Here is a 4,565-nt window from a genome sequence, read left to right as displayed (position 1 = left end):
GAGTAAACCCCACTATGTGATTTATGATTTTGAATGATTGATGGTAAGCCTGTTGTTGCACACTTGCAAGCAGAAATCCCCTTTTGAGTACCAGTCTCTTATGTTAATGCCCATTAGGCCCAGCCTTTATACAGCAACAGATTGAGTTGCCTCGTATGGGTCTGGGGCTTTGATTATTGATGTGATTAATTCCACGCAGCGAAGATTCCGCAGTTGTAGCAATGCAAGCGAGGTGGATGATTTTAGGCTACTGAGAAATACCTGTGCAGATTTGAGCCTTAATCAGTTCTATCGTCCATGTATTGCTGCAGCATTCAGTGCTGTAGGTGGAAGAGATCAAGGCTCATCTTTGCTCAATAACCAGCTTATTACAGGCGAACCACATCTCTGTGCCCACATGCATAGCGATTTCTCCACTGTAAGCGCACGAGCAGTTGAGGTTTCAGTTCTGAGCTCCCATCTTTTGATTTCTCAAGTGCTGAGGGTTATTTGAGGTTTACCCAGTGCAGGAGTGTGAAAAGATATGAGTTTAATTTAGCAAAGAGGAACTGATGCGGTGGGAGATGCTCACAGGTAGCTGGGTGAACCAGGGAAGCCGGGAGAAGAACTGGAAGTCTGTCTGCCCGCTTCAGGACAGTGGAGAGAGGCAGACGGGCAGACGGACAGACAGACAGACAGACAGACTGCTTCTCCCGGTGACATGAGTACAGAGCACAAAACCCAGTGTGTAAATAACCAGAGCGAAAAGAGCTGCACCAGCATCCTTCCCCTCGCCCTCCCCAGCTCCTCCGAGGACCAGATCTGTGTACGGTGTCCATTTTGTCATCGTTGCTCCCCTGGTAACGGGGCCGTTTGGTGTTGCTGCAGTTCCCTCTGTTCACCGCGGGCGCTTCCTCCGTTCCGCAGGAGTTCATCGCGGTCAGCCAGCTGCGGGGATCCACCCAGGGCAAGATCCTGTGTTTCTATGGCCCCCCGGGGTTGGCAAAACCAGCATTGCCCGCTCCCTCGCCAGAGCCTTAAACAGAGAGTATTTCCGCTTCAGCGTCGGAGGGATGACTGACGTAGCAGAAATAAAAGGACACAGGTCAGTGTAAACTGAGCGGTTTCTCTGTCCAGCAGTTTTTACGGATGTTCTCAAAATAGGAGCTTCACTGAAGTTGGACAACGTGCTTGATTTTCGTGTGTGTTCTGCCAACCCTTGCGGCCGGGAGCTGGGATGCAGGAGGTGGAAAGGACAGCACAGGGCGGAGTTTGGAACATACCGGATTCGTGTCTCTGAGTGCAGTCGCTCCCTGTTTCTAGGGTTTGCTATGGGGAGATCACTGAAAAGCTGTGAGCCCCCCCAAGAGCATCGCACTGATGCCAAATGCGAATGGTTTCTAATAATCAGGAAGCGCTGCCTGAGGAAAAGCTGGGAAGAGGGATAGTCCCAGGGAGAACACAAGACATGGATACAAAAATCAGTATATCCAGCCCTGCCACAAGTTTATTTCCCTTCCACAAACACCTGAAAATAAAACTAACAGTGTTTTCAAACTAGTAAAAGTAACTGTTCTGGAGCGCGAGGTGAACCTGTGAGGTTCTGCCCTATATGATACAGAACCAGAGAGAAGTGTTTTATTAATACACACTTTTCGGAGTGTTTTTTTGGCGTTCACACCTTTTACCCTCTTCTTTGCTGCTCCATCTACCTGGATGCCAGTTCCGTCTAGCAGAAAAATCGTTTTGCTGGCCGCAGTTTGTTCCTTCGGTATCTTTTGATTTACACTCATCTTCCTTTTTTGTCCCTACCACGTGAGGGAATGAAACGTTCCCTTTGCTAATGTTTCTTTACCCAAGAAACAAGAAGTCACTACTCAAACATCTCTGTTCTCGGCCTTAACTCTTTGCTTCACATTTAAATGTGCCCAACATTCATGTCTGATTGCTAGAAACAGGCTTGATGGGTCTTGGTGCTTAGTGTGGTGATGGAGATGCTTTTGATGGGTGTAGAAGCAATGTAGACTTATTTACCAGTGGGATAAAGCTGTTCCATCAGCTGCATGTTGTGGTGTGCGATGTGTTTGCGCTTTACAATGGTTCCCTAAACAGAGTCTCTGCTAACACAGGAGGACGTATGTTGGAGCAAAACCAGGAAAGATCTTCCAGTGCCTGAAGAAAACCAAGACAGAGAATCCACTTATTCTGATCGATGAGGTGATGCACCTGCTCTTTCTTCTAGTTTTTGCTCTTAAAAACATTCTTGACCCCAAAGGGAAAGGTGGAGTAGTAACTTTCCTAAAAATCCCAGGTTTTATATGTTTAAATGAGGCTGGGCTCTCAGTCTTTGGGTGGCAGTGGTACCTTAAACACTTTGTTTTCCTATAACAGACTTCAACTTTAATATTTCAGTTGTGCTGTTCTCGTTGAATTGCAGCTGTTTGGATCGTGAGGATCCTCATGGACATTTAGAGGCTTCAGTAGCTCTCCTGTTCCCTACCTACACGTGGGTACATCATTGTGACAAAACCACTATTGCCCACGTGATTATTAGAGTCGCTCTCTCAGCAGATCTAAAGCAAGACTATAAGGAATGAGATGTCTACAGTCAATTTTTTATCTGATTTGGGAATAAATGGGACAGGGCTACCAGCCTGCTGCTGTGTGGAGAAGCCAATAAGGACAGGATTTAATAGCAGGTGTTCAGAACAGACCAAAGGTCTCTCTGGCCCCTGTGTGCCCTGTCTGGGGAAGAGCAACAGCAGGTGTCTTGGGAATTATAGAATGGTTTGTGTTGAAGGGACCTTCCCAGCTCCCCCAGTGCCCCCCCTGCCATGAGCAGGGACATCTTCACCAGCTCAGGGTGCTCAGAGCCCCATGCAGCCTGGCCTGGGATGTCTCCAGGGATGGTTCATCCACCCCCTCTCTGGGAATGGTGTGGGGGGCCGAGAAACTGCGTGGTGTAAACAATGAATATCTTGATGTGAAAGGTAATGAACCCCACAGGTCAGGGCACTTAAGTGCTGTTGGTGAGGAGCCTTGCCTTGGCCACTGTAGCAAACTGCGTGATGTCCATCTAGTCAATGCTGCTCTTTAGGGGGAAGAAGCAGTGGAGAGCAGCCCTGTTGTGCCCTCTTCTGAGGACGTGAATAATGCTGATAGAGACAACAACCTGGCAAAAGGGGTCAAGGACAGCAAAAAGAGCTTTTTCAAATACATAGCAGATAAAACTAACACCAGAGGCGATGTAGGCCCACTGATGAATGGGGTGGGTGCCCTGGTGGCAGAAGATACAGAGAAGGCAGAATTACTGAATGCCTTCTTTGTCTCTGTCTACTCTGCCGGAGGCTGTCCTGGGGAGCCCTGTACCCCTGAGACCCCGGATGAAGCCAGGTCAATGGAGGAGTTTGCTTTAGTCGATGAGGACTGGGTTAGGGATCAATTAAATAGTCTGGACATCCATAAATCCATGGTTCCAGATGGGATGCACCCGCGGGTGCTGAGGGAGCTGGCTGAAGTCGTTGCTGGACCACTCTCCATCATCTTTGCCAAGTCTTGGGAAACGGGAGAGGTGCCCGAGGATTGGAGGAAAGCAAATGTCACTCCAGTCTTCAAAACGGCAAGAAGGAGGACCCGGGTAACTATAGACCGGTCAGCCTCACCTCTGTCCCTGGGAAAGTAATGGAATGGCTTGTCCTTGGTGCCATCTCAAGGCATATCAAGGTTAAGAGGGTTATTAGGAGCAGTCAGCATGGCTTTACTAAGGGTAAGTTATGCTTGACCAACCTCATAGCCTTTTATGAGAATGTAATAAGGTGGATGGATGATGGCAGAGCGGTGGATGTGGTCTACCTTGACTTCAGCAAAGCGTTTGACACGGTCTCCCATAGCATCCTAGTTGCTAAGTTGAGGAAGTGTGGTCTGGACAATAGAGTAGTGAGGTGGGTTGCAAACTGGCTTAAGGAGAGAAGCCAGAGAGTGGTAGTGAGGCCAGTATCTAGTGCAGTGCCTCAGTGGTCAGTACTGGGGCCAATATTATTCAATATATTCATTAACGATTTAGACGAGGGAATAGAGTGTACTATCAGCAAGTTTGCTGATGACACCAAGCTGGGAGGAGTGGCTGACACGCCAGAAGGCTGTGCTGCCAACCAGAGACCTGGACAGGCTGGAGAGTTGGGCGGGGAAAAACCTGATGAAATTTAACAAGGGCAAGTGTAGAGTCCTGCATGTGGGCAGGAACAACCCCAGGTTCCAGTATAGGTTGGGAAATTACATATTAGAGAGCAGTGTAGGGGAAAGGGACCTGGGGGTCCTGGTGGACAGCAGGATGACCATGAGCCAGCACTGTGCCCTTGTGGCCAGGAAGGCCAATGGCATCCTGGGGTGTATTAGAAGGGGGGTGGTTAGTAGAGCAAGAGAGGTTCTCCTTCCCCTCTACTCCGCCCTGGTGAGACCCCATCTGGAGTGTTGTGTCCAGTTCTGGGCCCCTCAGTTCCAGAAGGGCAGGGAACTGCTGGAGAGAGTCCAGTGTAGGGCAACAAAGATGACTAAGGGACTGGAGCACCTTATGAAGAAAGGCTGAG

At 49.0% G+C, this 4,565-nt stretch overlaps 1 long non-coding RNA gene across 1 annotated transcript; it reads left to right on the top strand.

The window, feature by feature from the left end:
• The first annotated feature begins 935 nt into the window (after positions 1–935).
• On the top strand, positions 936–3,411 carry LOC309452329. The gene is made up of 3 exons (XR_014186529.1): positions 936–1,084; positions 2,109–2,196; positions 2,417–3,411. It is a non-coding gene; the product is annotated as an uncharacterized lncRNA (long non-coding RNA).
• Positions 3,412–4,565: the final 1,154 nt, after the last annotated feature.

The sequence above is a fragment of the Streptopelia decaocto genome (assembly GCF_964273445.1).
Source record: "Streptopelia decaocto genome assembly, contig: HAP1_SCAFFOLD_30, whole genome shotgun sequence".
Taxonomy (NCBI): Eukaryota; Metazoa; Chordata; class Aves; order Columbiformes; family Columbidae; genus Streptopelia; species Streptopelia decaocto.
This window is presented reverse-complemented; position numbering and strand designations above follow the sequence as displayed.